This window comes from Schistocerca piceifrons, chromosome 5 (assembly GCF_021461385.2).
Source record: "Schistocerca piceifrons isolate TAMUIC-IGC-003096 chromosome 5, iqSchPice1.1, whole genome shotgun sequence".
Taxonomy (NCBI): domain Eukaryota; kingdom Metazoa; phylum Arthropoda; class Insecta; order Orthoptera; family Acrididae; genus Schistocerca; species Schistocerca piceifrons.
In genome coordinates, this window is record NC_060142.1 from 621,402,435 (window position 1) to 621,420,017 (window position 17,583).

At 44.6% G+C, this 17,583-nt stretch overlaps 1 pseudogene; it reads right to left on the reverse strand.

The window, feature by feature from the left end:
* Positions 1 to 10,404: 10,404 nt before the first annotated feature.
* LOC124799452 lies at positions 10,405 to 10,522 on the reverse strand (annotated as a pseudogene).
* Positions 10,523 to 17,583: the final 7,061 nt, after the last annotated feature.

Below are 17,583 nucleotides of genomic sequence, written 5' to 3' on the forward strand. Positions count from 1 at the left end.
CGATGTGGTTAAATATGTGGAAACACCAAAACACAACACGTTACAATGTCTAATACGTCTCTGAATGGATAAATACAAGTCCTGAATTGTTTTCAAGGGAATCTTACGTGATTCGTTTTGCAAAATAATGGGAATCTGGGCTAATGATGACGGAGGCGGATAGCGATCAAGTGGTTCAAATGGCTCTGACCACTATGGGACTTAACTTCTGAGGTCATCAGTTCCCTAGAACGTAGAACTACTTAAACCTAACTAACCTAAGGACATCACACACATCCATGCCCGAGGCAGGATTCGAACCTGCGACCGTAGCGGTCGCGCGGTTCCAGACTGCAGCGCCTAGAACCGCTCGGCCACTCCGGGTGGCGATAGAATCACACATTCTGCTCTCCAAAGTGGACCACAAAGGCTCACTGAGATACGGTGACTGAGGTATCCAACGGAGATGCAACAATTCATCCTCGTGCTCGGAAAACGAGTCCTGAACGGTGAGAGCTATGTGAAGAGGGACGCTGTCGTTTAGGAATACGTATCGCCTCTATGTAGCAAACACTGTACCAGGGTATGGGCATGATCAGCAAAAATTGTCGTATTATCCTTGGTAGTGATAACAACTATTTATGGACCCATGGAATACAGCGATATGGCAGCCCAAATAAACACCAGACCCCCCGCCATGTTTCACTCTGGGGACGTTAACGAAAGTTAGAAACAGTGTGAAACGTGACCCATCCTACCAAATTACTTTCTGTGCGTGTGTTGGGGCTTAGGGGCGCCGAACGTCGAGGTCATCAGCGCCGTGACTCACATTAAAAGAAATTAATGTGGACAAACTCAGTAAAATGGAAGCATACAAGTAAAGAAAGCGGGAAAAGAAGAAACTTGCAGTACAAGAAAATAAAACGTAAGGAAAACGAGAAAGGAGCGTCAAGGATGCCACAGGTAATTGTCAATGGCTGGCCACTTACATAAAAATCCAGGTAAACATTGAAACTGAGGCTGTTGTCAATTTAAAATTAATACTTACATAAAATATGGGCATACCAGTCACCCTGTCAACAAATTGGGACCCTCTCCCTAAAATCTAGGTATAAACAGTGGACAAGTCACAAAACTTTAAGACTTTAACCACATTCGTTTGAGTATTTCCTAAGAGAGGTGGCAGATCCGTCGGAATGTCTGCCGCGGCCCACTGGTCAGAAAATAAAGCACAATCCAATCAAACGTGGCGCACAGTGTCCTGGACGCCTTTAGCACCAGACGTTGTAGGGTCCTCTCGCAGGAGCACAAAGCCATGCGTCATAGGACAGTGGACTTACAGAAGCCGAGTGAGGAGATCCTCGTCCCATCTATGGGCCTGGAAAGAAGTACACCACACACGCGTTGTGGGCTTGACTAAACGGTGCTTATTGCCAGTCATTTCCAGCCACTCATCCACCCACCGACGCACGACTCGTGAGCTCAACAGAATGCAGGGGGATGGCCCACTGAAAGACTTGCGGATCGAGACATACCTCCTTGGTTTCGAGACCTGCCCTTTCGTTCCCAGCAATGTCGACGTGCCTCGGAACCCAGCAGAAAGCCTCCTCCTTCCCCACTCGTTTTAATTGGAGGAGGGCATTCTGGATGGTCTGGAATATTTTATCCGCAGGATACAAACGTTGCAATGAGTGAAGGGAACTTAGTGAGTCGAAACAGACAAGATATTTAGGACGGGAAGAACTTCTGTTCCAGTGGCTACAAGACCGCAGACAATTCTGCGTCAAAGATAGTAAACGCTTGAGGTATTCGAACCTTCAGGACACGACGCGAAGAAACAACAGAGCAACCAAAGGAAACCCCCTGTTTCGACCTGTCCGTGAAAACAGCTACGTAGTCGTTGTGCTCAGATAAAATGGCAGAAAATGTTGCATTAAAAACGGTGGCAGGAGTCAATCTCTTTTGTACCGCACTAAATCTAAATATCACTGTGGGCCTCTCCAGTAACCAGGGTGGAAGGTTAAAACCCTGGATTTGGGTCTGTACAGGCTCCACACCAAGGGACTCGGGTACACGTAGCATACGGATTCAAAACGGCATCGTGGCTCGGGGTCGTTGGGGAAAAAGACAGTCCAGAGACAGATGAGCAACAATTTGGTGAGCACCTGAGGTTGGAGCTGCAAGAAACGTACAAGCCTGGCGCACCAGCAAGAGCTGCCGCCGGATGGTAAGTGGCGGTTCCCCACCCTCCGCACAGAGACTGGATATGGGACTAGTCCGATAAGCACCCACGGCCAGTCAAATCCCCGAATGATTGATAGCGTCAAGGATCCGCAAGTAACAGTGTCTCACTGACCCTTACACAGTGCACCTGTAGTCAGCCACGAACGTAAAAATACCTCCCCCTACGACCTGTGGCTGAAGCACTTGAGGATGTTCAGTGCCTTTAAAGTCACGGAGATGTGGTAACCATGACAATCTGGAGTCAAAAATGAGGCCCAGAAACTGCACTGTATCTCTAAAATGTAGGACAGTGTCCGCCACATGCAACACAGGCAAATAAAACGGACGACTAGAACGATTAAAATGAACACATACACACTTATCGGCAGAAAACTGGAAACCCGTCTTTGCAGCCCAATCCTCTAACCCGCCGCACTGTAAGTTGCAACTGACAGCTCACCGTTGCAACTCTGGAGGAGGAACAGGAAACAGCAAAGTCGTCTACAAATAAGGAGCACTGTACTGGACTCGTTACTGTAGATGTTATACTGTTAATAGCTGTGGCAAAGAGGGTAACACATAAACACTGCCCTGGGGGACACTGTTCTCCTGCTCAGATCGATCAGACAGTGTGTGACCAACTCAGGTAAAAAAAAAAAAAAATCGCTGAGGGAAGGAAGATCGAATGAAAATGGGCAGGTAGCCACGAAAGCCCCTCTCATGTAGTTGCGCGAGTATACAGTGTCTCCAAGTAGTATCGTATGCCTTACTTATATAGAAGAAAATGCCAATACAGTGATGCTAACGGAGGAAAGGAGGAGGAGGAGGATATTGGTGTTTAACAGCCCGTCGACAACGAGGTCATTAGAGACCGAGCACAAGCTCGGATTAGGGAAGGACGGGAAAGGAAGTCGGCCGTGCCCTTTCAAAGGAACCATCCCGGCATTTGCCTGGAGTGATCTAGGGAAATAACGGAAAACCTAAATCGGGATGGCTGGACGCTCGATTGTACCGTCGTCCTCCCGAATGCGAGTCCAGTGTGCTAACCACTGCGCCACCTCGCTCGGTAACGGAGGAAAATTTGCTGAATAGCCGCCTCTAGGAGGGTCAGTTTGTCGACTGTGGACCGAAATTTTCGTAATAAACATTGAGAGTGGCTAAGAAGGTGCCTGGTCTCCAGCAGCTAGACCAGACGACGGTTAACTATCCGTTCCGGGGTCTTTCCTACACAGCACGTCAAGACAATATCCGATAACTACTTGGGCACATGCAGTCCTTTCCTCGTTTGAGCAGAGGGATCAGAATTGCCTCCTTCCACGAGTTGGGGAAGTTGCCTGTCTGCCATATTAGATTAAAAAATTCGAGGAGGATTTCCTCAGGCACCACTGGCAAATGTCAAAGATGCAGTACCGGATATGGTAGTGACCAGATGCAGTAACAGCAGTTTCAGACAGTGCTAATTCGAGCTCCAACATGGACAAAGGGGAGTTGTAGGCCTCAGAATCGCTGGACCTGAAGTCCAACTTTTCCCACTCTAGAGTAGCACGGTATGAACGAAACACAGGATCCTGGCTTGCAATGGCAGTAGTTTGCGCAAAATGCTCGGCCGATGTCTAAGCTATGTCTTTGAGTGTCGTTTAGAGGCACTCCTGTTTCAGCACTGCTGCTTTCAGTAAATTGCTGCGTATACCATACAGCCTCCGGATGGCTTCCCATACCTTTGTGGAACAAGTGGAGCCGTTGATGGAGTCCAGGAAGTCCTACCATGACCGTTTTTTGCTCTCTTTAATGACATGGCAAGCCCTGGTTATCGCGATTCGAAAGGCACTGAGATTGTCCGCTGTTGAGCGGCATTTAAACCATCGAGAGATGCACACCTGTCCCGAATGGCTGAATGGCACTCTTCTGTGCAACAAGGTACACGTCGTCGCTTGAGACTTTGGTATGGTCAGGTCAGCATGATGGATCACAAGTGTGATGTGATCCACCCATTCCTGGACGCTGTTACCGTGTTCAAGGACAGCCAACTGCCTCAACAGTGGCCAGTGAGCCCTGCCAATCATCCATGTTGGCGGCATCTGTTCCAGCAATACACTATCCAGGAAGTGAAGCAGATGGGGAAGTGATCACAGGAATGTAGGTCGTCACTGACCTCCCAGTGAACAGATCGGTGAGGGCTGGAGAGCAGAGAGATAGGTCGACGGTTGAGAATGACCCAGTAGAAGCAGAGAAATGAGTTGGAGTACCAGCGTTTAGGATGCACAACACTTGAGATGTCTGGTGGCTCTTCAAAACTCGACCCCAAGGGCAAGTAGAGGTTGAGCCCTATAGGACTTGATGGACATTGAGGTCGCCCAGGAGGAGAAATGGAGGAGTTGTTGCAGAAGATCTGTGAGAGCCTCAATGGCTATGGCATCCAGAGGGGGGGGGTCAATAAAGGGAGCAAACTGTATGCCTCCGACGTGAATGAATTTCAACTGCAACTGCTTGCCGGTTAGTATCCAGAGTGAGAGCAAAGGAGTGGTGGCCATCATTGACAAACACGACGACTCCTCCTTTGGCCCTTTCCCCAGTCAGGTCATCCTTGCCATATAGTGTATAGCCCTGTAGTACAGGAGCATCAGATATTTTTAAATGTGTTTCCTGTAACCGGAAGTATAGAGGGCATTACTGTGCTAGGAGTCTTAGTTCCTCCACATGTGTCCCGAATCCATTCATGTTCCACTGTATAAAGGGAGCCATCAATCAGGGTGGGAGTATGTTCATCCTGACTTTCTGCCGGGGAGGGGAGCCCACAATAAGTGGAGGCTCAGTTTTGGAGCGAGATGATTGCTCCAGTGTGACATAAACATCCATCGCCTCTGAGGAAGAGTTGAGAGAGAAGTCAGGGAGAATCCCGTCGACATCAGCAGAATGTGTACCTTCTGTCATCTTCAGTGGGCGGGTCTTTGCTTTTGATTTCGGTCTGAGGCGGCTTTGGAGTCACAACCTCAGAAGCAGCAGGGGGTGTAGCAGCGCTGAGTGGTGCACAAGACTTGACCTGAGGAGGGGCAGGAAGGTCCTTGATGTTAGCAACCATGGCCTTTTCTTAAGTTCAGGGGGAGGGGCCGGCTTGAAAGGAACTGCAGCAGCACATGTGCGTTGACAAACGCAGGTGCTAGTGCTGACAGTAGCAACCTCCGTTTGTGTAGTGGCATTAGTTTTCAAGACAGGCTGTTTCAGAACGGCAGAAAAAGAGGCAGCGAAATTTGGATGGCTGTATCGACTTATATAACTTCTGAGCTTCACCATATGGGATGTGCTTTGTGGTTTTGATCTCCTGTATCTTCTGCCCCTCAAGGAAAATGCACTCCCTGCTCCAAACAGGGTGATCCCCAGAGAATACACTTTGGAGGAGAGGAGCAACCCTCATGGGCGGCTTTACCACATTTCCCGCGTGTCTTCCCCTCTAATGCCGAGAGTAATGTTCCCAAAGTGCTGGTATTTAAAACACCACATTGGATTCGGGTAAAAAGGCCATACACAGAGACGTAGGAAACCCGCCTTCATATGCTCTGGTAGTTTCGTGCTGTTAAAAGAAAGGATAAATGAGTCTGACTTCACAAGAACGCCCTCCACCCGTTTCATAGCGTCTTGCACGTCGACAGCGCCTTCCCAGGACCATTCAGCTTTCAGTTCTTCTTGGAAAATGTCAACCTGATCCCTGCAAGTCGCAACAACTTTTGCTGTATTTCAAGGTGTTGTGCAATTCAGTATCTATAGCAAACTCCCCAAAGCATTGTACGTTCTGAAGGTTCTTCACTTGTTGGAAGCTAGATGTTTCACACAACAGGGTCCCATTTCGCCAGCGATTCACAGATTTTAAGGTGACAGCAATGCCTTTGAAGCCTTTCTGTATGTAAAGTGGCGAAACTTTGTCGAAACCTCCTCTTGTTTTTTAACTATATGAAACACATGGTCGGCCACTGTGGACGAGGGTTCTAGGTGCATTAGTACGGAACGGCGCTGCTACTACGGTCGCAGGTTCGAATCCTGCCTCAGGCATGGACGTATGCAATGTTCTTAGGAAGTTAGGTTTAAATAGTTCTATGTCTAGGACACTGATGACCTCAGATGTTAAGTCCCATAGTGCTTAGAGCCATTTGATCCATTTGAAGAAACACATTCTGCTAAGCAACATGCAGTCTGTTACTACTGACTGTAATACGAGCCCTCTTGTTGTACTGGGTGTTGGTACCTTCCAGAGGCCCACCCTTTCCGCCGGGAGGGGATAGAGAGAATTTAGGAGAATCCATTTCGGTCCCACGAGCAGGTAGGGAAATAAGGGTCCACTCTGACAGAGCCCCAAGTACCTGAGTAAGCCTTATACAACTGAGGTGCGACAGGTTCCTCAGCGGTTGCCCCTAACGACTATTCCACCTCAGCAGCCGTGCATCTCATCAGCGCGCAGTACACCTTGAGATTGAGGGTATTCTTATAGCGGTTTATGCCATCCTCGTGATCAGGGCGGTCAAGCCTAGATCCCCGGTACCCGCGACACACAACGTTCCACCGCCTCGCCGCACGGTGGTCGCTGAAGCATGCCCAGAGCTTACGATGGCAGAGAACTGGCGGCGCTAACCAGTCCGTAGCTCAGGTACCCTGGGGTCGCCAAGCCCATACTCAGCAAACAAATGCAGAGCTCCTGAGGGCCCAGCTTACTTTCTTTCGTTTATCCGTAGTCCATTTTTCATGGCTTCTGTTGCACGTTTCCCCATTACAGTCATCTGCATCACTGATGAGTGATTTTGAGATTGCAGCTCGCTTTGCAGTTCCCTGCTTAAGGAGCTCACATAGTGCTGTTATCGTGCTGACAGGGTGCTCAAATGTGACCTTCCGTTCTGCAGTGACTCTTTGCACGTTCTCTTCATTTTCGTCACAATCCTCTTCAGTGACCATCTGTCACGATCACTCAAGACATTGTTTCGCCCGCGTTGTGACTTAGTGGTTGATGTTCTGCTTCCAGTTTATGCGGTATAAACCTTCGATGCGGCGCTTCAAGAAACACCACTTCGGCTACCTTGGCTACGGAAGCACCCATTATACGGAGACCAACAATTTTCTCACGTTAAAATTCAATTAATGCACCCACAACTACCAAACTTCTGTTCTGCCACAACTTACGCCTGCAACGTGTTGCCAACATTTCACGGGTGGCGTTCTTGGCCAAATATAATAGCTAATCCTGCAGGCGTGCCTATCTGAAATTACGTTCAAGCATGTATATTAGTGTTTCCACATTTACGTGCAAGTCCTGCTAGCTACAAGATACTCACACCTACGAAGTCAGGGCCACGTTCCAACAACGTATTGCGCTTTCTCCAAGCCACTGTGCTATCAGTACCCCTACTACGCACTAAAATTTGAGAGACAGCTGTAATGGCCGCCGAAATCCTTTTATCACATCTTTATCCTGTTCCAGAGAACGTATTCCTTCTGCACTGCTTGTGGGTAGTGTCAGACATGTCTCTCTGTGCTTTGCCTCGTTAAACGTTTTACAGCGCGGACATAATATCTGAAACAATACATTATACGATTGACATAAAATCCTTCTCAGAATTGATCAAAGTCAACTAAGAATTTTTATCATACCAGAAACATTGTTAGTACACATTGCGTATGACGTACTTCTTCTTAGAATGTTACCGTCGCTTTTCGTAACCATCATGTGTAGGCTGAAGAGGTGTCTCATGGCATGTATAGTTCTTATAGGCATAGTGATTATTGCTAGTCGACTTCGACGATCAAACAGGGACCAATCGATGAAAATATTTTTTCAGAATGAGATATTCACTCTGCAGCGGAGTGTGCGTTGATACGAAACTTCCTGGCAGATTAAAAGTGTGTGCCCGATTGAGACTCGAACTCGGGGCCTTTGCCTTTCGCGGGCAAGTGCTCTACCATCTGAGCTACCGAAGAACGTCTCACGGCAGGTCCTCACAGCTTTACTTCTGCCAGTATCTCATCTCCTACCTTCCAAACTTTACAAAAGCTCTCCTGCGAACCTTGCAGAACTAGTACACCTGAAAGAAAGGATATTGCGGAGACATGGCTTGGCCACAGCCTGGGGGATGTTTCCAGAATGAGATTTTCACTCTGCAGCGGAGTGTGCGCTGATATGAAACTTCCTGGCAGATTAAAACTGTGTGCACGACTGAGACTGGCAGAAGTAAAGCTGTGAGGACCGGGCGTGAGTCGTGCTTCGGTAGCTCAGATGGTAGCGCACTTGCCCGCGAAAGGCAACGGTCCCGAGTTCGAGTCTCAGTCGTGCACACTGTTTTAATCTGCCAGGAAGTTTCATATCAGCGCACACTCCGCTGCAGAGTGAAAATCTCATTCTGGAAACATCCCCCAGGCTGTGGCCAAGCCATGTCTCCGCAACATCCTTTCTTTCAGGAGTGCTAGTTCTGCAAGGTTCGCAGGAGAGCTTCTGTAAAGTTTGGAAGGTAGGATATGAGATACTGGCAGAAGTTAAGGTGTGAGGACTGGGCGTGAGTCGTGCTTCGGTAGCTCAGATGGTAGAGCACTTGAACGCAAAAGGCAAAGGTCCCGAATTCGAGTCTCAGTCGGACGCACAGTTTTAATCTGCCAGGAAGTTTCATATGAGCTCACACTCCGCTGCAGAGTGAAAATCTCATTCTGGAAACATCCCCCAGGCTGTGGCCAAGTCATGTCTCCGCAATATCCTTTCTTTCAATAGTGCTAGTTCTGCAAGGTTCGCAGGAGAGCTTCTGTAAAGTTTGGAAGGTAGGAGACGAGATACTGGCAAAAGTAAAGCTGTGAGACCGCGCGTGAGTCGTGCTTCGGTAGCTCAGATGGTAGAGCACTTGCCCGCGAAAGGCAAAGGTCCCGAGTTCGAGTCTCAGTCGGGCACACAGTTTTAATCTGCCAGGAAGTTTCAGAATATTTCTTGTTTCCTCTTCTTTGTGGGGATCCGCATCCTCTAAATGCTTAATAAAAGAAAACGTAGACTCTAATAGTTTGTAAAATAAGCGATCTTTATTTAAATCGTTCGATTAGCTAATTTCGACTGCTTCACATTTTCAAGCAGTAGTAACTGTGAAGTTAATTTTCACTACATGGATAACGTCTACGTATTACTCGTGGTAGCTGTGGAGTTAATTTTCACAACACATGTCTACTTTTTACGTGTAGTGAAAAATAATTTGACAATTACGACATGTAATGCGTAGTATTACACATGTGATTGGAAACGAAACGTTGAGGAAATTAGTTTGATGCACAATGTAAAAAAAGATCGTCTGCACTACAGGCCACTACGAACCAAGGTTTTGGTTTTTTTATAGGTGATAATGATTTTGCTATTTTCTATGACGATACAAAACTGAACTTTGTTTAGTGAATAACGTCGTTGTTTAATCTGACCATCTAATCACATTCAGATTATATTTGAACCTGTCTAATTAAATGCTGTTAGTCTCTATACAGCGGTTTAATGAAGACAGTCTCTCCAACGGAGAACTGACTTTTCACCCCCAACAGCCCAACAAAGCATTCTTCAGTAATGATCCTCTATTGCTATCAGATATTGACGTCGAAATTAATAAGACGATAAAAAAATTTTATGTCTTAATTGGAGATTATCATAGATATCGAGACATGGATACCATGATTTCCGGCGAAGAAAGAACAGAAAGCATTTTCAACGTAGCGATACGTAAGGTACGTGCAATGGAGTAGTATCAAGAAATGCATGTGATGAAAGAAGTCTATAGAAGAGTGGATCATCCGCTGTAGAAAGCTAACTAGGTCTGGAAAGAGCAGCAGAGGCGAAAAATAAGAGGAGCTGATATAAAGTACGCAAAACATTTTCTATAAGATGCTGTTTGTAACAGTTACATAGAGGCGAAAAGGTTGTCACACTTTATTAGAAGTTGGAGTACGGATCCTACGAATAGTGTGACTTGACGTACGAAAAGATCTGTTTCCCTATATTAATAGCACTCCGTCTTCAGGCCATAAGTGTCCCACAGGGACCATCCGACCGCAGTGTCATCCTCTGTTGAGGATGCGGATAGGAGGGGCGTGTGGTCAGCACCTAGCTCTCCCGGTCGTTATGATGGCTTTCTTTGACCGGAGCCGCCACTATCCGGTCGAGTAGCTCCTCAATTGGCATCACAAGGCTGAAAGCACCCCGAAAAATGGCAACAGCGCAGGGCGGCCCGAATGGTCACCCATCCAAGTGCCGGCCACGCCCGACAGCGCTTAACTTCGGTGATCTGACGAGAACCGGTGTATCCACTGCGGCAAGGCCGTTGCCTCCTATATTATTAGTTTCCACGATATCCTTCTGGGCACTATATTACCGTTAGGAGAATTCCGCAGCGAATTTAAGTACTTACAGGTGGGCAGCCCCATACTTTAACAAAAATTAAAGAACGATTCAAATGACAGTCATGTAAAATTCTACGCCACTCACAGTGGGTTGTCAAATCTGTACGTAAGCAGAATCTAATATAAAGAAATTGAGCTGTGATAGTGATTTTGCGCTTCTAATTTACATTCTAAGCACATTGACATTGACACGAGGGAATACCTGGAAAAATGCTACATATAACAGATTTTATGGTTTTAAGATTTAAGAAGACCTTAGGCCTATTACAAAGTTCTGTGGCACACATGAGGTGCTAGTTTCAAAATTATGTGCAAGAGTCCTTGTTGTAGTGGTTTTCAGTCCAAAGACTGGTTTAATGCAGCTCTCCAAACTATTCTATCCTGTACAAGCCTCAGAATATGTCCCATCAATCGATCCCTTCTTCCAGTGGAGTTGTGCCACAGATTTCTTTTCTTCCCAGTCCTGTTCAGTACTTCCTCATCAGTTACGTGATCTACATATCTAATCTTCAGCATTGTTCTGTAGCACTACATTTCGAAATTTTCTATACTCATCTTCTTTAAACTATTTATCATCCACGTTAAACTCCCATACATGACGTCATTCAGACAGATACCTCCAGAAAGGACAGCCTACCGCGTAATTCTAGATGAGATTTTAACAAAGTTCTCGTCTTCAGAATCTCTTTAACGCTTGTCTTGCTTTTATATCCTCTTTACTTTGGCCGTCAATAGTATCACTGGTCCAGTAGCACAACTCATTTACTACTTTAAGTGTCTCGTTCCTTTATCTAATTCCTTCCGCAACACCTAGTTAATTTTACTACTGACCAATATCCTTGTTTGGTTTTTGTTGATTTTCATTTAAACCTTCCTTGAACGACGTTATCCATTCCGTTCAACCACTTTCCCCAGCCATTTGATGTCCCAGACAAAATTATAATGTCATCGGAAAACCTCAAAGTTGTTAGTTCTTCTTGAACTTTAGATCGCACTCCAATTTTTTCTTTGGTTTTCTTTACTGCTTATTTAAACAACAGATTGAATAACGTCGCATATAGGCTACAGTCCTGTCTCCCTCCCTTCACAATATAGGTTGTAAATAGCCTTTCACTCTCTGTGTTTTAACCCTACTACCTTCAGAATTTGAAAGAAAGTATTACTGTCTATACTTCATTTAAGTCAATAAATGCTGTAAACGTAGTTTTGCCTTTCCTTAACATATCTTCTAAGTCACGTCACAGGGTTAGTACAACCTCACGTGTTCCTACAATGCTCCGAAATTCAAACCTGCCTTCCCCGAAATCGGTTTCTTAATAATACATAAAACTGATACGAAACTGTACTCCAGATTCCGGTTATGTCGTAGTACTTGCATTAATGTAGTAACGTCTAATTCCTCTAAGGGATGATTCACTGCACGTTCCTAGTCATCTACATATGAAAATATTTTTCTGGCAGAATAAAAACGAAATTTTGCGGGTGTTTCCGAGAATGGGTGTGCTAGCGCTTTAAAACGTAAAACAATCCGGCGGCTCTATTCGGAATTTCGATTTGTACTGGAATGCACTGAACGAACTTATTATTAGCAGCACATTCATTTAGTAACTCCATGTGGTGCAAAATGCATTTCAAATGCCGGGCGAGGTTTGTAATCGCTGCATAGTTATTGCCGATGACCTCCGCCGCTCTTCCAGAGGTGGCGGTATTCGCTAATCGTAAATTACTGCGATGTTCCGAGCGGGAATTATCGTAATAGTATTACAAGCGGGCGAGAGAGTGACTAACAGTGCTCGGACCCCGGCCGCCCACCCGCCTGCTCCATCCGTTCCGTACACAAAGCAGCCGGCTGGCGCCAGACGCCACGGGCTGCGCCAGCGCCGCGCCAGCAATGGCTGCCGCGTCGCCAGCGGCTACAATAACAGCAGCATCCGCGATACGCGCGCCGCCATCGCCTGATAATTGCAAAACAACGCGCGCCGCGCTGCGGCTGCTACCTTTTGACGGCCCCGGCGCCGTTATTACTGCCCTTCCGGGAGTAACAAATACATCCACCGCCGCAAACAGGGCACTGCCGCCGCATCCAACAGTGCATCGCATCGCACCGGCGGCGTGACGCAATACGCAACGCACTCGGCAGCCGTCCGACAGCTGTTCGGCAGACGGCTTTTAGCGCATGGCCGCCGCTACGCGTTTTGACGGACGACACGATTGTGCAGCGTGAGCGGGAGTGGGGCAAGGGCGAACGGAGGGGGTGGGGAAGTTCGTGTTATCGGCGATGGGAGTATACAGCGCGGCCATCAACCAGGGCGGTTGAATCTGAAATGAAGCCATCACTATGACATTAGAGTGCAAGTGACGTGTTATGGGTCGAACGCGACTACCGCTCTCTGCTAACCCTATCTGATGCTGTGTATTAACTCCATCGATACTGGTGTTGAGATCGACAGGATTTCTCTTTTATGCGTAGCAGACAAGTGGTAGTTGTTCACAGTGGTGCAATTGACGTAAAGGTGACAAGCTACGTCCTTCCGTTCTCTTTGTGCCCCAGTTCACGTAGGATTACTTTACAGCTCCAAGGGCAACTACATGGGGAAGGAAGCTGGAATCAATACACTATTAGTTTTCAAGATATGGATGAGGAATCTTGCCGAAGAGCAGTGTAAATTACTCAGGCCAATGAAAAATTTTTTAAAAAGCTTTTTTTTTACTTTCATAACGAAAAACGAAGAAGGAAACGAAAAGGATGGTAACTGGAGGAAAGGGGAGAAAATTCCGTATGAAAATAGGAGGAGAAGAAATAGAGCAACTAAATAACTTCAATTACTTGGGAAGTGTAATAATGAATTATATGAATTGCTCAACAGAAATTAGGAAAAGAATTGCAATGACAAAAGAAGGATTCAGGAGGAAACAGAAATTACTTTGTGGACAACTTAACAAAGATCTGAGGAAAAGATTTGCCAAATGATACATCTGGAGAACTGCACTATTTGGTGCGGAGACCTGGGTATTGAGGAAAGAAGATTGGAGGCACTAGAGATGTGGATTTGGAGAAGAATGGAAAAAGTGAAATGGGAAGACCGAGTAACGAATGAGGAAGTATTAAGAAGAGTTGGAGAAGAAAGAAACATGCTGAAAGTAATCAGAAAGAGAAAACGGAACTGGATTGCACATTCTTTGAGGAGGGACTGTTTATTGAAGGAAGGGATAGAAGGAATGGTGGAGGGTAAAAGGGGAAGAAGAAAAAGAAGATATCAAATGCTGGACAATATCAAAGGAGGCAAATATTCAGAAATGAAAAGGCTGGCTATGGACAGACAAAAGTGGAAGGGGTTTAACCCATGAGAAGACCTGCCGTAAGTCAGAACACCATACATACATACATTTACTTTCATAGCTGATCTTCATAGACTTTTTATGACCTGAATCCTAATCTAGCCTTAATTTAGTTGTAACACCTATAGTTTTCTAGCAATATGATTTTTATTATGTTGTATAAAAATCCTATGCTATTCGGCAAATGGAGAAATTACTCTAACACTTTGTTACAATGTAACCGTGGTTTGCATTTACAGTAAGCTACTTAAAACAATGATATGTATTAATAGACGTTTCGCTTGTCAGTTGGAATTGGATTGTATTTTCTTTCTCTTTTTCTTCTGAAGCTTCTTGTGTAGCTTTTTCTACGATGAGTCGCTTGCTGAACTTCTCGGTGAAGTGACCAACAGTAGTCTCCCATCATGTTGATGTTCCAGCGCCCTTGGTAGCGTTTCTCCATCACTTTAGTGTCCTGGTGAAAACGCTCTTCTTGCTCCTCCCTAACATCTCTCATATTGTCTGGGAAGTACTCAAGGTGACTGTTCAAGAAGGCCCAGTAAACATCGTAAAGTTTTAAACTTCTTTGACATTGTAGCTATAGTAGAAACATATTCTGGGTCTTTTTCATGTCCTGAGAACTTTGTAACAACTTGATTGAATGACACCCATGCTTCTCTCTCATTTAAGGTAATTGTGGATTCAAACCTAACAGGAAACATCGATTTCCTAATGTCAGGTATGACAGAGAAGTGTTCTTTTAGTTTATCTTCTGACTTGGGTTCTAGACTTTCTGTGTTACAGAATTCATCAGTATCTGGTTCATCTAAGTCAGATTGTACATCAGAAAATACTTCAGTTGGAATAGAATTTACATCTTCTGGTGGTTCAGGTACCGGAAAATCTACACCATGCCCTACTGGTCGGATGGCAGATGGAAGATTAGGGTCGCTTATCACCTTCTTGTTTTTCGAATCATGAGCAGTACTATCAACACTGAAAAAGTAGCAATCATCAGAATGATTTCTTGGCTCCCTCCATATCATAGTAACAGCAAATCTAAAAGCTTTTTTTCCTGTTTGGAAAATGTTCTCAGATCTTCAATACACACATAAGACACCTTGTGCGGCGCCCAAGATTTATCTTGATCACCAAGTTTAGATCCAAAGTAAGATAAGTAAACCTTTTTCACAAAGTATGTAATGTTTCTTTGGTGTTAATCACAAATTCACCATAAATATAGCAAAAACCGTCAGCAGAGATTTTACATCCACGATTAGACATTAGTCTGAGCACATGTACAGGAAACAGGAAAGTGAGGTTAGGTTGACAGTAAACAAAACACCATCTGTTAGCACAAGAATAGCATCGACCTTTTTTCGCCAAGTGTTTTTCTAGAAGTGTTACCAACGGCATCTACATTCATCACACCTCCTCTTTAAGTTATTTTAACTATATAAAAGATGTAAAATTCTTTAAAAATCCCTTAATTTAATAAATTTAACTGTAAAATGTAAAGAAATTGAGATTTATACAGTTTTTTAAGTATCCATATTTGGATTCCCGCCCTAAAAACATAAGAATAAGGTATTTGCTGCAAAATTGTTTTCCCATCGCTGGCCTGTGTTATTTGTCTTACAGTCTGTCATGTAAATACCCTGGAATTGCAACATGGCTCGACTCATCCCGCTTACAACGGAAGGCAATCAGCGATAAAACTTCCCTCTATAGGCACAAGAAACGAGAAGGAAATGTTAACTGTGGTATCGTCGAAAGGTCGCGATGCCACAGCAAAGTCGGCAACCTGCGTCGATATAACACATATTAGCGACATCTCGCAGCAATCCTCAACGACGACTGGGAGGCTCTGATGAAGAGACGACTTCTTTCTCAGCACAACTATGCCATCGAACCAAGTTCGATATACAGCAGAGCACTTACTTGCTCTGGCCCAATTCGTGACCTTCGGTGGAGCAGTCAGCTACATGTAGTCAAGGCACCAGAGCTGTTCAAGTCTCTGATCGAATTGTTCTTAAGTAGATGTTTAACTTGTGCTTCAAGACAAGAGTTAGTAATTGTGGGCATCTTGTGATACTCTACTGTCCAATGACTGTTGTACATAATCGACACATTCTCGTGGCAATAAACTGTATAAAGTTAGATACCTCGTTATTTCATTTTCGTTATAATGTGAATTAATGGTTCATATGTGTCTTCCCGATCAGCCACATCACGGAGCAATCAAAGGACGCATAGCTATGATCTGACGATTTTAGTTTCGTCAGGTTATAACATGAATCACTTGCCGTTTCTCTACAAATTATTCAAAGCGAATTCAAGACCTATTATGCAAAACCTTTTTCAAACTGTGACATGAAAGTACTGTAATATACAAAGACGTTTCTGAATTTCTAGTGGATAGAAATCTGTATTTGTAAAATTGGTGTAGTAACTGTACCTCTATTAGTACACTGATGTTTGGATGTACCCTTCACAATCGTTTTGTATGAGCTATAGTTGGGAATATGTCAGGATTATTTGGCTCTAACTATTGTAGGTAATTGAATGCCATAAGCCAATTTTCATCTATCGATCAAACACATTACGACGTTTCGGCTCTTGAGGGTCCGCCGTGCGATATGACATACAGAGACATTACACTGCGTCAGTTCCAAACGTTTTTCCGTAAATTTGACAAAATCAACAGATACACGTAACAGAGATATAAGTTGTTAGATGTGAGTTCCGCCAGTTAGGCAAAACACCGTTTTTCTCAGTACTCAAACATATTTCGGCACCATTGTGCCATCGTCAGTGGGTTTTCGTTTTTATTTATTTTGCAATGTGAAAATTTTTGTTAAATGATTATAAAATTAAGTGCATTTTTTGTTCAAACAACAGATCGTTTCATTTTGTAAATACCTTTACAGTTGGTGTGCATGAATTTTCTGGATCACTTGTGTGTTAAGCACTACAGTTAGCTTGCCATCTGCAACCAAGCCATGTTGATCAGAAAAATTTTCTTTGCTGGAGTTAACCTATCTTCTAGAATGTAATTCAGTTTTTCGCGATGTTTTCGCGCGTATATTCTTTTTTACTTACGTTTTCGTGTAGCAAGTACTTCCATTCTCCGCATAATGCTGAGGTGTTGTGATGCAGACGTAACTATAACAAGTATTTTTCACAAATAACGTAATAAAACTCTTTTCACTTCACCAGAACACAGTGCGATTGTGGTTTGTTATGTGTCCCAGCCCAGTCAGTGTTCATTTGTTCACCAGAGCGTTCGGTGCCAAATTTGAATTTTGTTTGCATTTTATCTTCGTGTGTGTGTGTGTGTAGAAATTTCCGTTTGTGCTGTTTTTTCTTCTTTTTTTTTTATAAAGTTCCTTTAATGTGTTAAATAGTGTACCCTTGTAGAGTGTAGTGTATTGGTTTAAGACCTGTTTAACTTCTGCTATTGTCGTCTGTATATGGAAGTTATCCTCAATGGTCAGTTCGGTGTATAGGTGTGGCTGGGTTTTAGTATTCTTAGATCCGTTTCTATTGTGGTTGGGTGGTGATTGTTGGCAACAAGGTGGTCAGCAAATGTGCTATGGGAGCTGTTGCTTTTTAAATATCTCAGATGTTCTGAATATCTTGTTTTGAAGTTTCTGTATGTTTGTCCTA